The 26,061-nt window shown below is 42.3% G+C and overlaps 2 pseudogenes; one reads left to right on the top strand and one right to left on the bottom strand.

Moving 5' to 3' along the window:
• Window positions 1–602: 602 nt before the first annotated feature.
• On the bottom strand, window positions 603–974 carry LOC136140937 (large ribosomal subunit protein eL31-like; annotated as a pseudogene).
• Window positions 975–15,039: 14,065 nt separating this feature from the next.
• On the top strand, window positions 15,040–17,283 carry LOC136141327 (soluble lamin-associated protein of 75 kDa-like; annotated as a pseudogene).
• The last annotated feature ends 8,778 nt before the right edge of the window (window positions 17,284–26,061 follow it).

Genomic DNA, 26,061 nt, shown 5'->3' with positions numbered 1-26,061 from the left:
ACCTAGGGGCAGGACAGGAATAAAAACACAGATGTAGAGAATGGACGTGAGGATATGGGGAGGGGGAACGGTAAGGTGGGACGAAGTGAGAGAGTAACAGTGAAATATATACACTACCAAATGTAAAATAGCTAGCTAGTGGGAAGCGGCCACATAGCACAGGGAGATCAGCTCAGTGCCTTGCGACCACCTAGAGGGGTGGGATAGGAAGGGTGGGAGGGAGGGAGACACAAGAGGGAGGAGATATGGGAACATATGTATATGTATAACTGATAAACTTTGTTATAAAGCAGAAACTAACACACCATTGTAAAGCAATTATACTGCAATAAAGATGTTTAAAAAGGAAAAGGAAAGAAACACAGCAGTTTAGGCCTAGAGTCATGAGCCATACACTTTTTGTTTGTACACCTCCTAAGGTACTTTTGTGAATACTAGGTAGTTGCAGTTAACAAGCATATTAAAAGATGCTCAACATTGTTACTCGTTAGGAAAATGAAAATGAAAATCACATTGAGATACCACTTCACATCCACTAAGTTAACCATAACCTTTTTTCTTTTCTCTTTTGGCAGTTTATAACTTTATTGAACAATCAGCAGTTAGTTCTCATCCACACTAACTGTCTGTAGATTTTTGAAAGTGGTGACAGGTACATAGGTAACCAATGTATAGAGCTTGTTTGGTGAATCTTCCATTATGTTTTCTGGACAACTGCACACGGATACAGTATGGGACATTCCTTATTCCTTTGGCCCAGACAGCTTTGTTGAGCCTGGTGTCAATGAGTATATCTGGAGTTCCCATCTCCTTCATGGCAAATTTCCAGATTTCTCTGAGTGCCCGAGGGGCACGCTTCTTGAAACCCACTCCACGATGCGCTTGTGAATGTTGATGGTGTATTCTCTGGTCACCACCTCGTGGATAGCAGACCAGACCTTCTTCTTCTTGCCACCCTTCATTGCGGGAGCCATCCTGCCCGGCCAGGGTTGGAGAGCCCATGACTTTCTTTAAATGGAAAATAACAAGAGTTGTCAAAGATGGGGAGAAATTGGAACCTTCATACATTGCTGGTAGAAATGTAAAATGTTGCAGTGGCTGTGGAAAAGTTCGGTAGTTCCTCAAAAAGTTAAACAAAATTATCAGCAACTTCACTCCTGGGTATAGAACCAAAAGAATTGAAAAGAGGTATTCAAACAAATACTTGTACACCTATGTTCATAATAGCAGCACTATTCATAATAGCCAGAAGGTAGAAACAACCCAAATGTCCATCAGCTGATGAGTGAATAAGCACAATGTGATACATCCATTCAGTGGAATATTATTCAACCATAAAAGGGACTGAAATACTGATACATGCTACAACTTGGACAAACAGCAAAAACATGTTAAGTGAAAGAAGCTAGACAAGGTTCCATACTGCATGATTCCATTTATATGAAACGTCCAGAGTAGTAAATCCATAGAAACAGAAAACAGATTAGTGGTTGCCAGGAGGAGCGATTGCTTAATGGGTGTAGAGTTTCCTTTTTTTTTTCTTTTAAAAGAAATTTATTTTATTTATTTATTTTTGGCTCCGTTGGGTCTTTGTTGCTGTGCGCGGGCTTTTCCCTAATTGTAGCGAGCAGGGGCTACTCTTCGTTGTGGTGATTGCCACGGCTTCTCTTGTTGCAGAGCACGGGCTCTAGAGCGCAGGCTCAGTAGTTGTGGCGCACAGGCTTAGCTGCTCCATGGCACGTGGGGTCTTCCTGGACCAGGGCTCAAACCTGTATCCCCTGCCTTGGCAGGCAGATTCTTAACCACTGCGCCACCAGGGAAGTACCCTAGAGTTTCCTTTTGAGGTGATGAAAATGTCTTGGAAATACAGGTGATGGTTGTGCAACACTGTAAATGTACTAACTGCTACTGAATTATACAGTTTAACAAGGTTAATGGTTAATTTTATGTTTTGTGAATTTTACTCAATAAAAAAATCAAAAAAAAAAAAAAGACCTAAGTAGTCCCCCTACTCGTTTTTAGCTAATATTTAACATTTCTGAAGTTTAAAGAGTTGCAAAGGATGTAACTTCCGGTACATTATATAAGCCCGATGTGCTGCTGGCTGCGCTAAGAGGGCAGCTCTCCAGTATATTATAAATAATGACAATTTAAAATAAAACTGTTAACATCATTCTTTTAAATATATCCATACAATCCTAATGCTCTAATTGATACCCCATCACCTGTTTGTAAAAATACATGAATAAACTCTTCTTTAACTATCAGATATTTTATCTATTTTTCCAGAGTTGCCACATTATCTTATTTAAAATGTGCAGTTTTCAACAACCAAAAACCACTTATGAGATACACAAAGAAACCAGAATGTATGGCTCATACACACAGGAAAAAAGAGCCATCACTATTTTACATCACTCCTTTCTCTCCTTAAAACGATATTGCCATTACATTTCCCCACATATTTTTATCCTTGTGTAATTTTTTATGGTTTTTGTTTTTGTTTTAGTTTCCTGATACCTAAGGTCCCAAATATTAAAAATTTCTTCTGGATTGGGTTGTTATAATTGGTATTAGTATACATTTGATCAAAATGACATAAGTATTACCAATTTTGATAAATAATACAAACAGTTATTAAACAAAGAAATTTGCCGAAAATACACATCTCTTAATAGCATGGATGGGGCTTTTTTTTTTTCTGTTTATTCTTGAATTCATGGATAAATATTACCTCTTGCCAAAATGAAAAAGTTCAGCATAAACCTTTATTTCTTGATTTTGCTTCTACACATTCAAGTACTGTTCACATAAACAAGTTGATGGGAATAGAGAGTTTTGTTATAGCAATGTCACTCAATCAATCCTTTGAAGGTATATGCCAAAACCCACCCAATGGTCAATCATCAAAAGATTAGTGTCAGTGATCTATCTGCTGACAGCTAGATTAGGTATTTCTTCAGTGAGTTTATTTTTTAGATTCATTTATTCATTTATCTTTTAGTTTTTGTTATTGAAGAGTTCAAGTCTATACAAACTTAGAAGAGTAATGAAATGAATCTCTACGTGACCACCATCAAGCTTTCAACAGCTTTACCAACCTATGGCCAATCCTGTTTGATCTCTATCCGCCCCCACTATCTGCTCTCCATCCCCCACCCTTCACCACTGCTGGATTATTTTGAAGCAAATGCCAAGTATCATGCCACTTCTTCTGTAAATACCTCTATATATAGCTCTAAAATATAAGGACTCTTTTTAAAACAAACCAGTACACCTAAAAAATGTAAGTCACCCAGTATTCAGGCAACATTCAGATCTCCCCTGGTTGTCTCATACATGCTTTTTGTTTTGTTTTGGTTTGGATTTTAGTGTTGGTTTTTCAATTCAAGGTCCTAACAATGCCCACAAATTGCTTTTGGCTAATATTTCTCTTGTCTCTTAGTGATAGATTCTTCCTCCTGTTTTTCTTTCCTCTTGTAATTGGTTTGTTGAAAAACTGGGTCATTTTACTTGTGGGGTTTTCCACATTCTGGATTTTGCTGATTACTTCTCCCTGGCCTCTGTATTTCCTGAAAATTGATATTTAGGCCTGGTCAGATTCAGAGTTGATACTTTGGCAAGAATCTTCCATAGGTGGACCAGTGGTTAAGATCCGCCTGCCAATGCAGGGGACACAGGTTCGATCTCTGGTCTGGGAAGATCCCACATGCCGTGGGGCAACTAAGCCTGTGCACCACAACTACTGAGCTCACGAGCCACAACTACTGAAGCCCACGTGCCTAGAGCCCGTGCTCTGCAACAAGAGAGAAGGCACTGCAATGAGACACCCACACACAGCAACGAAGAGCAGCCCCCTCTCGCCACAACTAGAGAAAGCCCGCATGCAGTAACAAAGAGCCAGCACAGCCAAGAAAACCCCCCAAAAACCATATACTTTGAAAATGTCATCTTTAGCTGCTAAATAAAACTTAAAAAAAAAAAAGAATCCTTCATAGGTGGTGTGTGTGTGCTTCCTGTTTCACTGGAGGTACATAACGTCTGAGTATCTCTTTTTTCTGATTGTATTAAACTGTGGGTTCAATGTATCCACTCATTATCAAGGTCCCCATTAGCTTTTCATCTAATGGTTTTAGCAATCATTAATGATCATTTCTTAGATCCATCATTTCATTATAAGTTCCTCTTTCATTATTTGTGTTTGTTTTGTGTTTTTTATTTTCCTTTTTCATTTTGGACACAAATAAATCATTGGAAACTTGCAAAATAATTTGTTGCCTTCTTATTGGAGTCATTCACTTTCTTAATTTCTGTAAACTAGTATACTTTTAAAAATTTCAAGAATTATATTACATAATTATTAATGTTGAGTATTATGTAATTACAATGAATTATATCTGTTACTCTTTCACTTAAGATATACCTTGTTTAATCTGATAAACTCAGAAGATATTGGGAAAATCAAAATATTAATTCCAATGCATCACAGCTGATTCAATATTTTTCCAATAAAAATAATTTTATCTCATCCCACATTTTAAATACATTTTTGTCAAAAATCTTAGAGGGCTTCCCTGGTGGCGCAGTGGTTAAGAATCTTCCTGCCAATGCAGGGGACACGGGTTTGAGCCCTGGTCCGGGAAGATTCCACATGCTACGGAGCAACTAAGCCCGTGCGCCACAACTACTGAGCCTGCGCTCTAGAGCCCGCGAACCACAACTATTGAAGCCCGTGCGCCTAGAGCCCGTGCTCCGCAACAAGAGAAGCCACCGCAGTGAGAAGCCCGTGCACTGCAATGGAGAGTAGCCCCCGCTCGCCACAACTAGAGAAAGCCCATGCGCAGCAACGATAGACCCAACACAGGCTAAAATAAATAAATAAATTTATTATTTTTTAAAGAGAAAAAAGAAAGAAAGAATTACACTTCAGGAGAGTTTGGGGTTTTTTGTTTGTTTTTCTCTTTGCTTCCTTTGAAGCAAATTTTTCATTTATACAGATACACAAGGTAGTACAAAAGAGGCTTCCCTTCTACCCTTTTCCTCCTCCACCCTGTTCCTTTCACCAGAGGTTATCAATGAGAATGAATATAAAACATGAAATCTGTTGTAATCCTGTACATGCCTGGGGCAACATAAGAGAAACCATTTGAGGCTAATCTACAGCCCAGGAAGTGTTTGGGTATTGTAAAACCTTTGCTACGGAAGACTAAGTGTAGAAAGTTGGAAGCAGGGTCAACATAAAAAAGGCACAGAAGCAAAGAAGAGGATGAGGGACAAAGGAATGAAATAATGAGTCTGGGAGTGCTGAGTTATAACTACGAGTTATGTGTGAGCCCAAGGCAGGAACAGGAGTTTTCAGAAGTCCACAGAGCAGTTAAGATCAGAATAAATCCAGGTTACCAAGACCAGTCAATGTAGAACCTAGGCATGGAGTCAGGCCCCAAGACTGCCCCTCTTTTCTCAGACTGATTAATGATCTTGAGCCCCTACCCTCCAAAACTGCTTCACGGATAGAGAACCCCTACATTTTTGAGCTGAGAAGAAACTTAATAACACTGTATACATACAAGAGTGGTTTGGAATATACAGACTCCCCTGAAATGTCTTGGGAATCTCAGTAGTTCCTGGACCACGGTTTGAGAACTACTGATCTGATGTAATTTAGGATTACACTTTCCTGTAATGCCACTTATTAGCAATGTGACCTTCAGCAAGTTACTTGACCTGTCTAGACCTCAGCTTCCTTAGCTGTGAAGTTGGACTAATAACAGACTTGTGTGGATTCCTATAAATGTGTGTCCTCACAGTCATTTAAAATACAGAAGTGAGGGGCTTCCCTGGTGGTGCAGTAGTTGAGAGTCCACCTGCCGATGCAGGGGACACGGGTTCGTGACCCGGTCTGGGAAGATCCCACATGCCGCAGAGCGGCTGGGCCCATGAGCCATGGCCGCTGAGCCTGTGCGCCCGGAGCCTGTGCTCCGCAACGGGAGAGGCCACAACAGTGAGAGGCCCACGTACCACAAAAGCAAGAAACAAACAAAAAAAAACAGAAGTGAGGTGATACTGATAAATGTGTAATAGAGTGTTTGGCCCATAGTAATCACTCAAATGATGACTCTTCTACTACTGTTGTTAATATTTGTTATGACAACATGCCAAGCATTGTGCCAGGCACCAAGGATCATATCAAAGTGAGTAAGATAGCCTGAGTCACTTAAGAATAGGGGAGATAAAATAAATGCATAACTATAAGAACAAAAGATTATGACAAGAATGATAGAAGAGAGAGTGGTCACACTCATTCTCAACAATATTAATGAATTGCTTCCTGTGTTTCAGGAGCAACACGCAGTAGGGGGCCAATATAGTGGAGAGGAAGGGTGGCAGGAGGTAAGGGGGGATATATGGAGAGATGGGGGTGGGCCATGGACACATTGTGTAGGCCTTGGTAGGCCAATGTGATTTGGGATATAAGGAGATGTTTTATGAGGAAGTACCATTTGAGTTAGAATTTTGAGAAGAGGTAGGATTTGGGAATAGAGTTGACATACACATTCTTTTATTTACTCATCCAACAAACATTTGATTTTTCTGCTAAGTCTGCTCCACGTTGTACAAACGAAGGATCCCTACTTTCAAAGAAGATATCTTGCATTTAACTGTTTTTATAACAAATATAGGATCACTTGAAAAAAAAAACTGGAACATACAGCAAAAATGAGCAAAAATGACAAAATAAGACCCACTCATAATCTCCCTAATCCACAGAACACCACTTCAGGACCAGGATTAAGGTGAGGTGAATTTTGCCTCAGGTGCAAAATTTCAGGGGAGGGGTAAGCGCTAAAAGAAAATCAGTAATATTTTAATTTTTTAAAAAACCAAAATTATTGCAAAAAATCCAGGATGACACAATACCTAAGGATTTTTTTGTTTGTTTGTTTCTTTGCTGTACGTGGGCCTCTCACTGTTGTGGCCTCTCCCTTTGTGGGGCACAGGCTCCGGATGCGCAGGCTTAGCGGCCATGGCTCACAGGCCTAGCCGCTCCGTGGCATGTGGGATCTTCCCGGATGGGGCACGAACTCGTGTCCCCTGCATCGGCAGGCGGACTCTCAACCACTGCGCCACCAGGGAAGCCCAATACCTAAGTCTTAAAGAAAAGCAGGCTCCAACCCTGTGCTTGCCCCACTCAGCCTCACTGACTGTGCTTGGTTATTTTCTGTATGTTCCTTCTTCCCAACAGATCCATTCTCTGCCCTTCCCAGCCCTGCTCTGGTCCCTGGGGGGCTCGTCCCTGAGGACTGCATCAATGGGCTTCTTTGCCTTCTGGTTTCCAGTAGGATTCAACCAACAGGAGGCACCTATTAGAAACCAGAGGGTGGGAGGAGAGAGAGGTTGGAATATTTCTTTTCCCCACTCCAACCCTTCTCATCACCTATTGGAAGGAGACCCTACAGCTGGAGTAGTGGGGCCACCTGGGCCCCCCGCTTTGTTACAGATCTGAGGAATTCAAGGTGGGGAGCAGCAGACCCGTACTGGGTTCTTTCGGCATCCTGCGGACAGGTTGTGTGTGAAGCTTCAGGACTCAGCTTCCCCAAGGTCCACCTGCCAGTTTCAACCCTAAGCCGGCTGACCAGTGGTTTTGTCCATAGGGAGCCTGAAGAAGCTGGAAGAGCAGGCCTGCCAGTGTAGACTTCCTCCTTGCCCCTTAAATAAACTGTGCTCACTTTCATTCAGTCCTCAGCACCTGTTGATTACACTTCATGCCTGTCTGATTACAGGTTTGAAAAGTCAGGAGGAACATTCACCACATAATAGAAAACATGCCCCAGGGGCCCAGAGGAGTTAGCTCCCTCCCCGGGCTCTCCAGGGAGGCCCGCAAGAGCCCCTGGGAGGGAGGCGGGGCGGTGAGTAGAGGAGGATGTGGTGGTGAAGGTAGATCTCCTCAGAAGGAGGAAACAAAGTTCCCGGGCGACAGAAGTGTGAGAAAACGGGGCAAAGTGAAGTGAGGCGTGAGCACCCACGCTGGAAACGCAGTGAAGCAGAAAAAGCAGCCGTGCTGTGAGGAGCGCCCAGGAGGGGATAAGGTGGCGTGAGACGCGAGACACGCTCAGCAAACAGCACAGGGAGTTGGCCTGGGTGCCCCTGAGGTGAACACCATTGCCCTGACGGCTACTGGGGGGCTGTGAAAACTCCCTTCCCAAACATTTGAAAGCAGGAAGGAAATGAATCTAGCTGGGGATGGTTTTAGGTGTTGCCCCTTTATCTTTTGCTCAGACTGTTGGCCAAGTTCAGAAGTTTCCACTTTGCCTTTAGATTCTCTCGCTTTGGATTCACAACCCCCTCATCACCCCTGTAATCCCACAGGGGAGACAGACATGTAGAGCAACGTGCATAACTGCAGAGGCCTGTACAACCCAGAGACCATTGCAGTGGGGCAGGGAGGGAGGAGACTGAACTGAGCAGCGGGGTAAGGAAACCTTGCACAGACAAGGCATGTCTGAACAGAGTTTAGAAGGCTTAAAAGGAGTGTGTCAGGTGGAATGGGAGCAAAATGGAGAAAACATTCTAGAGAAAACATGACACGAGATTTTAGATAAGGTATTTATCCTTCCTGACTAAATTCCACTTGCATAAAAAACAGTGACACCCACCTAACAAATATAATTAGTGGATTATGAAACACTTTTTGAGGACAAAATGACATCCTCACACCTGAAAGGTAAATGCTACCACAACTCAGGTGAAATGTGCTCTTAAGAAAAGCACTTAGAATAGTTTATTCCGATGTTGATTCTGGTTTTGGTTACATGGAGTCTCGTTCATTCTTACATCTGACCTCTACCCCTGGCTATAATTAGTTTTTCACAGAATTAGACCAGCAGAGGCCAGGGGAGTGTATGGAAAGCAAAATAGAAGAAAATGAGACAACCCAATAGCCGGAGCGGGGAAGAAACAATTCATGGACCCCCAATGCACAACAGGCTAAATGACTGTCAGGGAGAGAATAGCAAACCTTTTCATCTCAAAATAATTCCTTGGTCACTGGCATCCAGCAGAAATCTAGACTTTAATAAGACATGTGATTTAAAAATAAACGGGGGACTTCCCTGGTGGCACAGTGGTTAGGAATCCACCTGCTAATGCGGGGGATACAGGTTCAATTCCTGGTCCAGGAGGATCCCACATGCCTCGAAGCAACTAAACCCATGCACCACAACTACTGAGCCTGCGCTCTACAGCCCGCGAGCCACAACTACTGAAGCCCACGCGCCTAGAGCCCGTGCTCCGCAACAAGAGAAGCCACCGCAATGAGAAGCCCGTGCACTGCAAGGACGAGTAGCCCCCGCTCACGGCAACTAGAGAAAGCCCACGTGCAGCAACGAAGACCCAACGTAGCCAAAAATAAATAAATTGATTAATTTATAAAAAAGATAAATGGGAGCATAATATTATTTTGTATTAAATTATTTGATATGACTATTAGCCATATTTCTGCAAAAACCATCCCACACCATGCTGCTAGAATTTAGCAGCTAAGATTGACCCAACCCTTCATTATGTCACTCCCTTGCTCAAAAGTTAACTATCCCCTGCTGAGTAAAAGATAATGTTAAAATGTCCCTAACCTTATATTCAAGGATCTCCACGACTGGGCTCCATCCTGCCCTACCACTCCCAGACATTTTTTTTTTTTTTTTTTTTACTATTTTTCTGTAGAAACTCTCTTCTTAGGCAAAACTAGTTTGCTCAGTGTCCCCAAAACATGCGATACCATGTGATTGTTGCTGACCTTTCATAAGGATAATATTCTTGCCTTTCTCCCCACCCCCATACCTGACTAGGCTACTAGATATGATATTTTCCTCTGTAGACCCCTAGAGGAAGTTCTCTCTTTCTCTTTTTTTTATATTAACACAAATACTTTTTTTTTAAGCCATGCAAATTTTTTGACATGATTTAGGAAATATCAGTAGTTCACAATGGTTTGGTATTGTGTACTGAAGATAATAGTAAAGATATCTAGACTGAGTCATATCCATTTACACTCTACCCTTTAAAGTGTACTTACAGTATTTAGACTATCTTTAAATGGATCTATACAACATAATAAAATATAAAATAGATTGCGCAATGTTTAAGAAATAGTCGTTGTACTTGAGGTAGAAAAAAGCTTTAATCTGTGATGAGTGTTTACTATATACTGTAGCTTCACATATCTTGCTGAACTAGGTTTTCTGTGGGTGTGTCCATTTGATTACACTGTTTAACTATGGGGAATTTTGCACCTGTTGTGCACAAAGAAGTAAGGCCCTTTGTAAAGGTTGAACAAAGGTTCATTCATTCATTCCTTTCACAAGATTTCACTGTGCACCTTCTAGGTGGCAGGCACTGTGCTAGGTGACAGATGTACGCAGATAAAAGTGTCCTGTCCTAAGGGAGATCCCTAACATTAGTTCAGGAGACAGGGCTAAGGCTTGTAGCAGAGCTATACCCAAGGGACTCTGTGTCAAAGATCCAGTGCCATAATAATGCTAAGTAGCAACCAACCACATAACTTTAGTGATTGAAACAGTAACTGTTAATTTCGGTGGTTGCCTCAGCACTTCTGCTGATTTGGGTTGGGCTCAATGAAGTGTCTGGGGGTTAGGTGCTGCTGGCTGATCTAGGATGGCCTCACCATGTCGATCTAGCTCTGTTTCATGTGTCTCTCATCCTCCAGCAGGTATGTTCTCATGGCACTGGCTTAGACACAAGAGGAAGAGCTTGCTCTTGATGAGTTTTAAGCTTTTGCTTTAAAATATCCCATTGGTTAAAGCAAGCTGCATGGCTGAGACCAGAATCAGAGTTATACGGCACAGGGCATGGATACAGAGATGGAAGAATGGGGGTTGACCTAGCAATCTATCACAGGCTCTGAACACACACACCAGGAGCACCTAACTCAGCCTAGGGAGATGAGGAATGGTTTCTCCAAGAAGGTTATGTTGACTTGAGTAGAATTTTGAAAGAGAAGATGGAAGTTAGCTAGGGAATAAAGAAGATGCTTTAAACAGAGCAATCCACATGAGCTATTGTAAGTACTTCCACATTTTTGCCTCATAGATGCATATACCCTTTGCCTGTTAACCTTTTCCCCCTTTCCCCTTTGGAATTTAGATTTGAGTTCTACATGCGCAGCAAACTTCTTACGACCATAAGGCAGCAAGCGTCAGGTTGAAGGTCTGCAGGAAGATGGCACTTAACACATCACTGAGCCACTGTTAAGAGCCCCAACTGACTATGCCCAGACTTCTTGTCATACGAGTCAGCACCAGAAACTCCCGTAAAATCCCCTGAAGAATGACCTTGTTCTTCAGTGTTCCACACTCCACCCCTTTCTTCCTTCAATCAAAACTCCCATTTGTTCAGTCGAGCTGACTCCAGGTGCTTTGCATCATTTGCCGAAATGGTGACACTATTCATCTCCAGAATGACATTTCTAAATTTCTAGAATTTCAGGTGCCCTTATTGTCCTTATTGCTGCTTCCAGACCATTCTGCTTCCCTCCTTCCCAAAAGCGTCCAGCTTTGATTCTGATGTTAACCAGACTGTGCTACCCTCATTGCCGTCACGTGGCCACTACCACTCTCCAACCCTGCTCCCACATAACCTCAGTATCCTTATAGATGATGCTTCCAAAACACTAATTTCTAAAATCCCTGACCGCCTCTCCTCTAAAAATTTGTCCTCCATTGTAGCTCAGTTATTCCCTTATTGTCCTTGTTTCACCTCTTATCTCACTTAGATTCTGTGGTTTGTTATTATAATCACTCCTTCGAATATAACCTTGGTTCCCTTTCCCCTCTCTCTCGCTTCATTGTACTTTTCTGACAGAACACAAGCCTTAATAAAATCTAACCTTCCACCTATGCATGCACAAGTGGGCAGCTGAACATGACTGGAAAATTCACATACCTCTGCTAACTGCTCTCACTTTAAGTTTATGACCACTCACCTTAAAAAGGCCTTCAATGTCACTCATCAATTCTACTTACATTATCCTAGCACAGTCATTAACGCATTCTCACAGATGGCCATTCCATACCTTCCCCTCTCTTTTCAAACTTTTCATAACTTCTTCCCCATCCTAAGATGACAACCTTGTCTCCTAGTTCACTGAGAAAATAAAAATAAGAAGAGAAAGTCCACAAGGTTCCCACCTCCCCGCATCCATGCTCATCTACTCTGCCTTCCCTCCTATCAATAATGATGAATGGTATGTGCTCCTAACTTGGGCCAACTCCTCCACTTGTGTACACCTGATTCCATCACTCCAACCATTCTCCTCTCTCTCCTGGATCATTTCCCTCAGCAAATAAACAAGCCATTATTTCTCTCATCTTCAAAAACAACAACTGTCTCTTGATCTCACTTCTCTTTCCAGCTACGGTCCCATTTCTCCTCCCCTTCAGACAATGAGAATTGGCTATTTTCCCATCTCCAAACCTTTCCTCCCATCAGATTTTCATGCTTATGACTCCACAGAATGTCCTCTTGTCAAGGTTATGAATGACATCCAAATTGCTATATCTAATGGTCAATATCTATCCTTAATCTTTCTGAAGCTTTAAACACAATTGATTACTCCTTTCTCCCTGTAACACTTTCTTCTCTTGGCACCATACACACTTTGTTTTCTGCCTATCTTGCTGGGGACTCCTTGGTTTCTTTTGTCCTCTTCTCCAACTTCTCACTCTTCATGAGTGCTTTTATCCAGCCTTGTGGCTCTCTATGTTGATGATTCTCAAATATACATTTCAAGCCCAGACCTCTCCTTTGAATTCTATATATGTATGCATATACATATATCTAACTACCTGATCAACATTCCCACTTGGTTGTCCAATAGGCATCTTGAACTTAACACATCCAAAACCAAATTCTTGATTTCTACACCAAAGTCTAATTCTTCCCATCTTTGAAAATGGCAACCATACACTTGAGTCAGCCTTGACTCCTCTCTTACTCTCATTTCCACATCTGATCCATCAGTGGATTATTTGACTCTACCTTTAAAAATATATGTTTTAATAGATATTTTAGAATCCACTACCTCCACTGCTACTACCCTGATCCGAGACAATGGTCTCTTGCCTAGCCTCCTAGCTGACCTCCCAGCTTCTGCCCTTGACCCTCTTATGGGTTATTCCCCTCACTGTAACCCAAATGATCCCTTAGAATATGTCATTCCTAAACTTATACCCTCCAGTAGCTTCCCATTTCACCCTACGTCAGAGTCAAACTCCAACTAATAAGGTCTACTGCACTCCTCCACCATTTGTCCCATCTTGCCTTTGCTTCCTTGCCACCTCCTCTCTTATGCTCTCCTTGCTAACTCACTCTGATCAGTCACACTGCTTTCCTTGTGACTCCTGGCTTAGCACCTCTGCACTTGCCTGTTTCTTTTGCCTAGAATGGTCTTTCCTCAGGTATTTTCCTCACCTCCTTTAGGTTCTCACCAAAATGTTACTTTCCCTGACCCTTCTATTAAAAATTGGAAAACGGAGTTCCCTGGTCGTCCAGTGGTTAAGACTCCGTGCTTCCAATGAAGGGGGCCTGGGTTTCATCCGCAGTCAGGGAACTAGATCCCACATACATGCCGCAACTAAGAGTCTGCATGCCACAATGAAGATCCTGTGTGCCACAACTAAAAAATCAATCAATAAATACATAAATAAAAAATAAAAATTGGAACAACCCCACCCCGGTCACAATTTCTTCTTTCCTTATTTTTCTCCATAGCACTTATCACAATCTGATATACTACACATTTATGTGTTTGTTCCCCACCCAACAGAATGCAAGCTCCACAGACACAGAGAATTTTGCCTGTTTTGTTCACTGCTGTTTTCAGGGCCTAGAGTAGCGCCTGGAGTGTAAGAGACACCATGTTCTCCCAGTGTTGACTGAAATAGATACTTCTAATACAGAGATAAGGGCTATCCCATTGCCAGGGGATCCCCACCCAGGTGTCCTCCCTCAGGGCCCAGCTCAAGGAAGCAAGTTCTACTGAAGGCAGTTGTCCATTTGATAATAGGATTTATAGCAACCAAGATTCCCTTCCTGGCATACTTCTTCAGAAGGTCTTGGCTCCCTAGGACGCTAAGGTCCAACTAACTGCTACAGTCTACAGATACTTAGCCAAAACAGAAATCTCCAGTCCTCCAGAATTCATTCTTTAAACCCAGCCGCTTAGCCAGTACCCTGGTTGGGACTGACACCAGGCTTTGGTAAGCCACACAGGGCTGGTGAACAATGGAGGGAGTGTAACGTCACTCAAGTTTCAGGCCTTAACATCCACACTGCAGGCTGATGCATACTGAGTGAAATGAGGAGTGCTGGAGCCCCTACACGAAAAGAAACGCAAGGAAAGCTGGACTGTGCTTTTAGTGTCACTGTGGACAGTAAAGACGGGTAGCCAAGTACAGCAGTTGAGAAACTCCAATCCTAGTACACAAGGAGTGATGGTCTGGGTGAAGGTAGCAGGAATGTGTAGTGTAACCAGCATAGAAATCCTTCTTGATCTCTTGAGAAAATCAGACTCTGGTTCAGGGGCTGACCAAGGATTTCTTCACCATTCAGATGGGTCCCCAGACTGTAAAGATCCAAGAGCAAATGATGGAGCTCAGAGCTCTGCTGTATAGTGGTCCCTGGGAGAAAGCTCTCTCCACAAAATCACAGTTTGAGAAGCACCTGAAGTGCGTGCAGACTTTTGTAAGGATTCTTAACTTGGGACCCCTTGAAATTGGATGATTTGCAAATGTGCGTTTTCCTAGAGAGAAGGTCTTTATCTTTCATCAGATTCTCTGAGACTCATAAAGAAAGGGACTGGAGGAGCCGGGCGTCCCGGGCGAGGGGCAGGCGGCTGTACCGGCCCCGGCAGCTGCGAGCGGCGCAGCCCGGTCCCGGCCGGGGGTCGCCAGCGAGCCGCCGCCGGCTTCATTCATTCCCGCGGCTCCGCCTCCTTTCCCGGGCTCAGGCGGCGCCTCCCAGAGGATGGCATTCCCTGTGGATATGCTGGATAATTGCAGTCATGAGGAAATGGAAAATTCTTCTGAAGATTACATGTCAGGTCTCAGGTGTGGGGACCCTGAAAATCCTGAATGTTCTTCTCTTCTCAATATTACGATTCCCATTAGCCTATCAAATGTAGGCTTTGTACCTCTCTATGGTGGAGATCAGACCCAGAAAGTTCTTGCTCTTTCTGCACCCGAGGACTCACTCACAGCCGCGGCACTTTACCTTGCTGGTCAGTGGTGGGCTATTGATGATACTGTGAAAACATCTGTCCCTTCTAGAGAGAGACTTAAGCAGGTGAGAACTCTTGGGGAGAGAGGGGTTCTGTACTGAATCGAATTATTTACAGAAAGCAGGAAATGGAGAGAAATGAGATCCCATTCCCGGGTCATAGCAGTACTGATTATGCTAAGATTCTGTGGAAGAAAGGAGAGGCCACTGGGTTTTATCCAGTTAAGCCTACAGGAAGCATATGTGCCTCGTTTCTTACCCAAAGCTACCAACTGCCAGTTGTTGATACAATGTTCATAAGAAAGAAATATAGAGGCAAAGACTTTGGGCTTCATATGCTGGAGGACTTTGTTGATTCCTTCACAGAAGATGCACTTGGCTTGTGGTATCCACTGACCTCTCTTATGTACACAGCTTGCAACCAGTACTTTGAAAAATATCCAGGAGACCATGAACTGCTTTGGGAAGTTGAAGGTGTTGGACACTGGTACCAGAGAATACCAATCACCAGAGCATTACAAAGAGAAACATGTAAAATGACTGCAGTTTCTCAAAATGAAGCTAAAAGACCTGTGTCTGGAGAATATGGTCTTGCATCTGTTCCAGACTATGAAGCAGGAGCTGAAGACAGTCTGTCTAGTGAGATGCAGCTAACTATTGATTCTCTAAAAGATGCCTTTGCAAGCACTTCTGAAGTTACGATAAAACACCTGTTTCCACTCGTACTCGAAGTAGTCATCTAAAGCAGCCAAAGATTGGAAAACGGTTTCAGGATTCTGAATTTAGCAGTTCTCGAGGGGAAGATGAAAAGACTCCCCAGACTTCACCTACAGCTTCAGTGAACAAATTGGAGTCTACTGCACGAATATCAGAGAGCTCAGAAAAATTCTTGGAAGAAGAACCCGAACAGGCTGTGATTGAATCTGAAGATGAAAGTAGTGATAAAAATGTTCGACCAGCACCAGAAACCCAGCCAGGCCTGGAAAAGCAAGAAGGTGAAAAGGAATCTGAATTAGAGCCTATGAATGATGAGATAATGGATGATACTCTTAAGACTTCACTTATAACAGAAGAGGAGGACTCCACTAGTGAAGTTTTAGGTGAAGAATTAAAATTGCAGTTTTGGGGCTTCCCTGGTGGTGCAGTGGTTGAGAGTCTGCCTGCTGATGCAGGGGACACGGGTTCGTGCCCCGGTCCGGGAAGATCCCACATGCCGCGGAGAGGCTGGGCCCGTGAGCCATGGCCGCTGAGCTTGCGCGTCTGGAGCCTGTGCTCCACAACAGGAGAGGCCACAACAGTGAGAGGCCCGTGTACCGCAAAAAAAAAAAATAATAATAATAATAAAAATAAAATATAATAAAATTGCAGTCTTTTAATGCCAGTGAAGACTCTACGAATCTTGTTCCACTGGTGGTAGAATCTTCAAAATCTCCTGAGGCTGTTGCATAGGATAAGACTTCACATGTAACTGACTCAGAAATGTCGCTAGATGAAGGCCCATCTGATGACAAGGGGCACACTGAAGAGAGGCTGCCTCTAGTTTCAAGAAAGAAAGCACATTTTGGGAGTTCAGACAATGTGGCTACTATCCCAAATGAAGAATGGTTTTCCAAATTCCGTGATAACTGAATTTTCTGAAGAATCGATTCCTGAAAATGTATCACCCAACACTACTGCCTCATTGGAAGACCAGGGTGAGGAGCGGGTAGCCGAGCCTCAGGAAACATCTCCAGCTCTTCCTCAGACCTCTTTAATAGAGGCTGAACTTGAAGATGTGCCATTTGCACAGAATGCAGGACAGAAGAGCCAGTCAGAGGAGCAGTCTGAAAGCATATTCTGAGCAACTGGATCAGTTGACACAATCAACAGAGAAGACTGGATAGCAGCTCAGAGGAGATAGAAGTGGAAGTGCCTGTGGTCGACAGGCGGGATTTAAGAAGAAAGGCCAAAGGGCACAAAGGACCTGCGAAGAAGAAAGCCAAGCTGACCTGAATGAGGAAGAAATGCAGATAACATAATTGTTGTTTTTAAAATATGGCAGTGAATAAATAGCATGGGGCACAGGACAAAAACTCCAAATTTTCAATTTGAACTTATTTATGATGCTGCTTTTCCCTCCCCTGTAGGACCTAGGATACACCGTTCTTTTTAATTTTTCAGGCTATTTTGTGTAAATACAATTTTTTTCATTTTTATTAACCATGTTTCGATTTTGGGAAACCATATCATACTATATTTTCTTTAGCAGTTGGGGATATCTGACCAGCAATATTTCAGAAAATATAAATTAAAAAATGTGAAAGTAGTAGGGTTTCCATCAATTGTAAGGATCACAGAAATCTTTTATACTAAGGGTTTTAATAGTAATCTCGGTGAAGGTTCTAGAAGTTTTATCTTAAATTTCAAAACTAATCACCATTTTTTAAAATGTAGGCATGCTTAAACAAAAATGTCAGTAAATTAGGATAAATGCAACTTCAACTAAATGAGAGCACAAATTTGGAAATTTATGGTCAAAGGTTTATGAAGGTAGCATTTGGGCCTCTTAGTTCTTAGTTGTAGGTGCAATCTCTTCCTTTGACTTCAATGTCTGTGGAAAGGCACAAACAAAATCTGTTTCCGGTTCACTCTTGATAACATCTGATATTAACAGTACTGCTAGGGATTTAACTCTGGCCTGTAGGCACTCGTATAATTATTTAAAATTTCATTTGAATCTGGGGACTGTACTTTTGACCCCACCCAGTTAACATGTATACTTTAGAAGTGTGAGAACACTTCCTAAGGCTTCTCCTTAATCCTGCCACTGCCTTTATTCTAGAATCTTCGTTATATTCCCCTCACTTTCATCCACTTCCCTAACTCATGGAGTGATTCCTGTCAAAAGATCTTTTTGCCTGCCTGTCAGCTTATGCCCTTGGCTTCCATTTTTGGTAGGTTTGGAACTGCGCCCCACAATCTTAGACCTAGAGGGCAGGAATAAGCTGCCCTAGGAGGCATAGCTACAAGAGCTTAAATCAGATTGGAGGCTTCATTTGTCCCTTTTGGCTTGCTCGCTCTTGATTTGTTCTGTGCGGACAGGTTACAATCTAGCCTGTGTGTATGTTGTGGTTGCCTTTGCCTGTGCAACACAAAGGCCTTTGCCTGGGTAAACTAAAGATAAAAAAAACATCCTCAATTGTTTATTTTCGTAAAATAATTTATTTAAAAATGAACAAAATGGTTATTCTTAGAATCCAAAGAGAATCTTAAAACAGTCCTACTCTTTGGAAGTATTATGTGTACTCAAATTTTCATGTAAGTTTGGGAATGCTTTGAGGCCATTTAGATTGTTTTTGTTTTGTTTTGTTTTTTTGTGGTACGCGGACCTCTCACTGTTGTGGCCTCTCCCGTCGCGGAGCACAGGCTCCGGACGCGCAGGCTCAGCGGCCATGGCTCAAGGGCCCAGCCGCTCCGTGGCATGTGGGATCTTCCCGGACCGGGGCACGAACCCGCGTTCCCTGCATCAGTAGGCGGACTCTCAACCACTGCGCCACCAGGGAAGCCCTAGATTGTTTTTAAAACCGCTTGGTCCTTACATGAAAAAAAATGTGTTATGACTTTGTGACATTATTTGAGGTGCTAAGGATTGATGTTGAAGGTTTATTCAGTCTACAGTCAGGTGATACTAAATTTTATTTTGGGATGTTGGCATTTTAGGAAGATTTAAAGTTGAGGTAAAAATCTTTAGCAGACAGGGCTTCCCTGGTGGCGCAGTGGTTGGGGATCTGCCTGCCGATGCAGGGGACGCGGGTTCGTGCCCCGGTCCGGGAGGATCCCGCATGCCGCGGAGCGGCTGGGCCCGTGAGCCATGGCCACTGAGCCTGCGCGTCCGGAGCCTGTGCTCCGCGGCGGGAGAGGCCGCAGCGGTGAGGGGCCTGCGTACCGCAAAAAAAAAAAAAAAGGTGTAGTTTAAGACTGAGCTCACTGACAACTCTTGATGTGTGAATATAGTTGCTGAGGTTTACAAAAAAGAAATGTGTAGTTATTCATATATGACCACTATGGACTCGCAGTATAAATTTATACTTGTTAAACTTGTTTGCTTTAAACAGTAGGTGCATTTTAAGCAGTTTCAAAACTTTCTGTTCAGCACACAATTTTTGTCCATATTATCTCTGACAGAAAATGTTATTTTGGACTCTCAACCACTGCACCACCAGGGAAGCCCCCTGAAACAGATTTTAATGTAAATAATTTATACTAACATTACTCATCTGTGTAACAGTATTTTAGAAATTTCTGCCTTGTATGTCCACTAGTAGCCATACTGTGTTTGAAGTGTTAACCTAGTCTTTCATGGGTGTGATTAGTTACAAATGTTTATGCTTCTGTTTGCATACTTAGTATCAAGCTTTATTTGTACAAGATAGTTTAACTTGCTTATTTTTGGTTGTGAAAAATAAGCAAACCTCAGTTCTGTATCCAGTGCTTACCTTCAGTCCATTTTTTTTTCTTTCACCCTCCAAAACTTGTCATTCACACATTCCCCATTTCTATTAGCGGCAAAATCATTTGTTAAAATCTAATTGTAAGGAAGGTTCTGCTTCTGTTATCCTGAAGTAATTGTATCATACTGGATAGTAATTCCCAAGGAACTAGCCTTTCTTTTCCTTAATGTCTGTGTGTTCTAAAACTTCTAAATCTACAATTTAGAAAAGATGTTACATTATTCAGAATAGCGAGACTTACTCAAGTACTTACAATTGTTTTCTTGGTAGTTTCTTTTTTCTAATTTTTAAAAAAATTTTTAACAATAGTAATTAAACCTATATTTTGTGATTGTTTCCTGGTCTGTGTTTTGAAATTCCTTCCCTTTTCCCTAATATCATTGGTGAAGATGTGTTTAGATATTGAATTTGTTTAGACACTGATTTTGTTTAAGGCACAATTAATCACATTGGTTGTATTTTCAAGACAGACTTAAAAAAATAAACAGAATTGAAAGCAAAAACAAAAACAAAAAAAAGAAAAGGACTGGATCTGTACAACCTTAACTGTACTTTCCAAAATGGTAGCATTAGCCACATTTCAAGTGTCCAATGTCCACAAGTGGTAGTTGCCACTGTATTTGTGCAAAAACATTCCTCACCACAGAAAGTTCTATTGGACAGTGCTGCCTTAAAGAAATGGTCCATGGTCATGTAGGAAGGTAACATTACCTGATGAGTAAGCCTGGGCTTTGAACAGACCTGGGGCTGAGTCCAGATTTTGCCACTATAAACCATGTAACTGTGGATACATTATTTAACTTCTCCAAACCTCTATTCCATCATTTGGAAATTATGAAATTTACCTCCTAAGGCCATGGCAAAGACAATGTGATAACCCAAATAAATGTGAAGTATAGTACCTGGTTTGTCGCAAGCTGAAGGAGCAGTAGCTACAATGATCTTCTTTCATAACCTTCACGCTCCATAATTCCTTTTTGGAAGTGCCCTCTGTTTTGGATACCCTGAGTTTTCGATTAATTACCTATTTCTTTTTTTTTTTTTTTGGCTGTGCCACACAGCATAGGGGATCTTAGTTCCCCAACCAGGGATTGAACCCACACCCCCTGCATTGGGAGTGTGAAGTCTTAACCACTGGACTGCCAGGGAAGTCCCATGAATACCTATTTCTTAACGACTGCTTCCAGCCAGCCTTTCCAGAAGTTCTTCCTAACTGACTTATGAATCACAAATTAAAGAGGCTAAGATCTGTGGTATTACACGTAAGGAAGGAGGTGTGATGGCTACTTGCACTGAGCACTGTAGGAGGTGCTTCATTAATCATTAAGAACACTGTGTTTGGGGCTTCCCCGGTAGCACAGTGGTTAAGAATCTGCCTGCCAATGCAGGGGACAAGGGTTTGATCCCTGGTCCAGGAAGATTCCACATGCCGTGGAGCAACTAAGCCCGTGCACCACAACTACTGAGACTGTGCTCTAGAGCCTGCGAGCCACAACTACTGAAGCCTGTGCACCTAGAGCCCGTGCACCGCAACAAAGAGTAGCCCCCTCTCGCCGCAACTAGAGAAAGCCCGCACACAGCAACAAAGACCCAACACAACCAAAAAAAAAAAAAAAAAAAAACACTGTATTTGTCACAGAATTATATGCAAATGCAATAAGGAAAAATTGGAAACAATCTAAACATCTGTCAATAGAATCCTGGAATACTGGCATATGATAAATCCATTCAAAGTAATGTCTGCCAGAAATATGTGTTGAGATGGGTAAATGCTCACAATATAATGTGAGTGAAAAAAGCAGATCTAACCCCCACGACCCAGCCTCTATTAGAGACACACGTATAAACGTGTGCCAGGAGACATGTCAAGAATATTCAGTCATAGTTCCAAACTATGAACAACTCAAATGTCCATTACCATGAGCATGGACAAATTGTGGCATATTTATACGTGGAATATTACACAGTAATAAAAAAAAAGCCATAACTGTATGTAACAATGTGATGAAACTTACGAGGATAAAATGAAATGAAAAAAGCAAATCTCAAAAGAATACATGTGCTATAATTCTACCTAGAAAGAGGTCATATTGGGGAAAATTCAATTGCACTGCTTAAGGTGATAAACAATATGGAAGAATAAGGAGCTGCTTACCTTGGAAGTGGTCACCTCTGAATGATGAGGGAAGGGGGAGGATGTGAGAGTGAAGAGGTACTAAGCCAGCTTTGGCAATGTTCTGTTTTTTGGGTGTTTTATTTTGGAGTGGTAGTTCCTTTATACTATTTGTTAAATTGTACCTTTATACCTTAATTTTAATTTCATAATTTAAAATGTTTTAAGGACAAAGGAAAAATAAATACAAAACTGTATTTTCAGTGTGATCCCAATTATACAGATTTCTGCAGGCATGGGAAAAACGATCAATGGTGCTCTTCTCTCGGCAGCAAAATGTAAAGAGATTTGTGTTGTCTTCTTTATACATTTTGTATTTTTCAAATTTTTTATAATTAGCAAGTATTACTTTTATAGTAAGAATAAAAGCAGAACTACCAACGGCCCAGTTTTGCTCTTCAATTTACGTCTCTGCAATGGAGTCACTTCGAGGAAGAGAAATTTCTCTTCCACCTGCTAGAGAGAAACAGGAAGGGAGAGAAGGCCACACGACTGAAATCAATACAAGGCACCACCACAGGTCTGGTTATTTGTGCTTATGATAAGGCCTTAGGGGGCTCAGCTGATTGAAACCAGCAAATATACTGCCTAGATTATCCCAGAACTCACACAACTCTGTCTGTTCTCTCTTTCAAGGCCTTGGAAAATAAGCCAACAGCCGAGAAAGAAAAAAAGAGGTGTTATTATGATTCTATAATAACTACCACTTTTAAACTCATTATTGTCATAATATTGCGTTAGGGGTGTTATATGCATGAATCCAATCCTAACATTCACAAGAATTCCATTAGGTGAGCATATATTTTACACTGATACTTTACACCTTATTTTACAGTGATATTCTAGGGCTCAGAGAGGTGGAATGACTTGCCCAGACGTCTGACTCCAAAATCAGTCGCTTTTACACTCCACCACAATTTACCTTTATTCCTGTACATGTTGTAAAAAGAGCTTCCTCATCTTTTTTTTCCTTCCTCATAGCCAAGATAAGCCAAGCGAAATGTTGATTCTATCTTCCCCAGAGAGTGACAGTCCATTTAATTCCAACAATAAACTCGCCTCCAGGAAGAAAGGACTATATAAAGGTCTGTGTGAATTACACAGTGATTATGAAGTTAATAATGTGACAAATCCAGTGGCTGAATCTATGACTACCTGACATAGTCCAAGAATATACAGTGTAAGAGGCTCTTAGCCGCCCACGAAAGAGAAGTCAGTTTGTGCCTGTGCTACACTATAGGCGACTTCTCTTCTGGATCTCCCCTCTCTATGAAAGGGAGTAAACATTTATCGAATAGTTTCTGAATTAATCAGTGTCCTGGAAGCTATACAGGCTATTTTTCGTGGCAGACTCAAGGTTTGGGACTTCTGGTGTGTTGCTTTATATAATCTGGCCTTTGACCTGAAGACTTCCCTTTAGTGATCTGCATATTTTTGCCTGTACAATCAACCCTTCCTCCGTATCTGCAAGGGAATTGGTTCCAGGACCCTCGCTGATACCATGCTCAAGTCCCTTACATAAAATGGTGTAGTATATGCATATAACCTATACACATCCTCCTGTATACTTTAAATCATCTCGAGATTACATTGTAATACAATGTAAATGCTATGTAAATAGTTGTAAATACACTGTAAATGCTATATTAATAATTGCCTGTGCCTGGCAAATTCCAGTTTTGCTATTTGGAACTTACTGGAAAAAAATTTCCCTGGAAAAAACCAGGGAAGCTCTAAGTTTAAAATTGAATAAAAAATTCACCTAAACCGAGTCACTTTGCTATAGAGCAGAGATTGGCACAACATTGTAAATCAACTACACTTCAATTAAATACATATATATATTTTTAAATTCACCTATTGGGACTTCTCTGGTGGCACAGTGGTTAAGAATCCACCTGCCAATGCAGGGGACACAGGTTCGGTCCCTGGTCTGGGAAGATCCCACCTGCCATGGAGCAACTAACCCCACGCGCCTAGAGCCTGTGCTCCACAACAAAAGAAGCCACCGCAATGAGAAGACCGCGCACCACAACGAAGAGTAGCCCCTGCTCACCACAACTAGAGAAAGCCCGCGCGCAGCAACAAAGACCCAACACAGCCAAAAATAAGTAAATAAAAATTCACCTATTGTTTTACACTCACAACAATCATGTAAAGTAGCTCAGAGTAGTTGTGTGATTTGCCCAAGTACACACAGCTAGTAAGAAGATATAATTTTTCATGATAACTTGTTTCTTTTTTTCTTGAGGGGGAAATTTCTTTTCCCGTACCCCAACTAAACGCCAATACATATGTGTCCTCCCATAAAACGAGTTATTACATCTACGTAATACCTCTAGTTACTACCTCCTGCAAGAAGGGTGAAGATGTTGAATAAGACACAGAGGCCCCAAAAAATGTTTTCTCCCTAAATCCAGTGAAGTGAGCAGGAAGGTGGAATCCAGAAATCGCTTCCAGGTTTTCTCCTCTTTTTGCAGCAGAGATAAGAGCACGGTTTCACATTGTGTCCATTTTGGCTGTCACTGTCCTGCGATTTCCCTATCAACCTCATCTACTTCTGGGGTCCCTTTTCTTTTTCCACTTTGCCCTAAGGTAGTTAACCTATTCAGCTGCCTTCAAGGGATCTACATTCCAGGATCGCCTCCCAGTGGTGGGAGAGAATGCTTCCTCCTTTGCTTCTCCGGGCCCTGCCCATTCCAGCAGAGTCTCCCCACCCCTTGAGTATCTCAGGGTTAAAGCTGCTAATATCAAGTCTCTCTGGGAGCGATGCTTTCTTAACCCTGTCTTGGAAGGTGGGTAATTTTTTGCCAGAGAAAGAAGGCAGTGGAATTTGCTCTGAGTAGGGATGGTTATGCAAGATGCAAGGAGGAGGAGGAAGCTGAGAGGAGAGTTGGTGAGTCAGAGGACAAAAGCTGCACAACTTGGCTAGCAGTGAGCCTTTAGAGCAGTGGGGAAGCCTAAGCCATTAACAAGGTAAGGAGAGAATTTTCTCTACACCTCCAAAGCAGGGCCATTATTCCCAGGTTCTTGGGGCGGAGTATCAGATAACCTGGGGCAACTAAGCTGGGAATTTTCTGGGCGATGGCGGAGGGGAGGTGGTGGTGGGGGGTTGAATCAGAATCACTGGGATAATCTTCCCCGAAAAGCACAAGCTGCCTGCCAGCAGCTCCCCTCTCCCCACCCAGCTCTATCCCTAAGAGTTAAGAAAGAGCCTAGAATGTGAGTAGGGCTATTCCGATGTCTATTTTTGTAGCTAGTCCCCCTGATGTGTTTTACTCATTCAGACGCTGGCTTTGGATCTCTGTACTTGCAGCTTCTCCTCTGTTCAGGTGTTGGGGAGTAGGGACGGGAGGTGCTGGGAGCTACAAATTTTCTCTAGCTCAGGTAAGATTTAGTGTGATAACTGAATTCTCAGACCTGGGACCCAAAAGATCCGGGTCTGATCAGGCAGGGCTATTTCTATCGTTGAGTCAATTAATTAAAGTTCACTTATTCTGAAACACAGAGGTGTGGCTCATCACTGTTCTGTATATTTAATCGGACTGTTGTCATTACGGTGGCTAAAAGGGCTTTCAAAGTTGTGGAGCGCTGTTCAGATGTAAAATAAGATTAAATTTGAGACCAGTGAGTCAGCCAAGGTAGAAGAGGCTTCTATCTTGTAAGGCTGTGGATAAGTCTGGAACTTCTAATTGGAAGTTAAATACTTTTATATGTGCAAAATAAAAAAAAAATCTTGTCCTGCTTTCCTTACCCAGGTCAATGAGGGCACCTCAAATAGTAAAAAAAAAAACGCTACAAATGTTTGTTCATTCAGTCATTCATTCAATAGATGTTTCTTGAGCCCCTACTAGACGCCAGTCACTGTCGTTGTTACTAGAGACACAGAAATTGCAAAGACCCTTCAGTTTAGTTAGGGCTTGTTATTGTACGGATACCCTTTGCCCAGGTGCTTATCTCACAGGTTTCCAGGTTCTGCAGCTATATGTGTGGATGCAGGTCTCCCCGATCCAGCTCTCCTCTCTCTCTGTGCAAGTGTCTTCTGCCATCTCTAATTTCTGGTTTGGGGGGCATAATCTCACTGGGAAATATAAATTAGAAATTTGT

The sequence above is a fragment of the Phocoena phocoena genome, chromosome 20 (assembly GCF_963924675.1).
Source record: "Phocoena phocoena chromosome 20, mPhoPho1.1, whole genome shotgun sequence".
Taxonomy (NCBI): Eukaryota; Metazoa; Chordata; class Mammalia; order Artiodactyla; family Phocoenidae; genus Phocoena; species Phocoena phocoena.
Note: the sequence above shows the minus strand (reverse complement) of the source record. Positions and strands in the feature narration are given on the sequence as shown.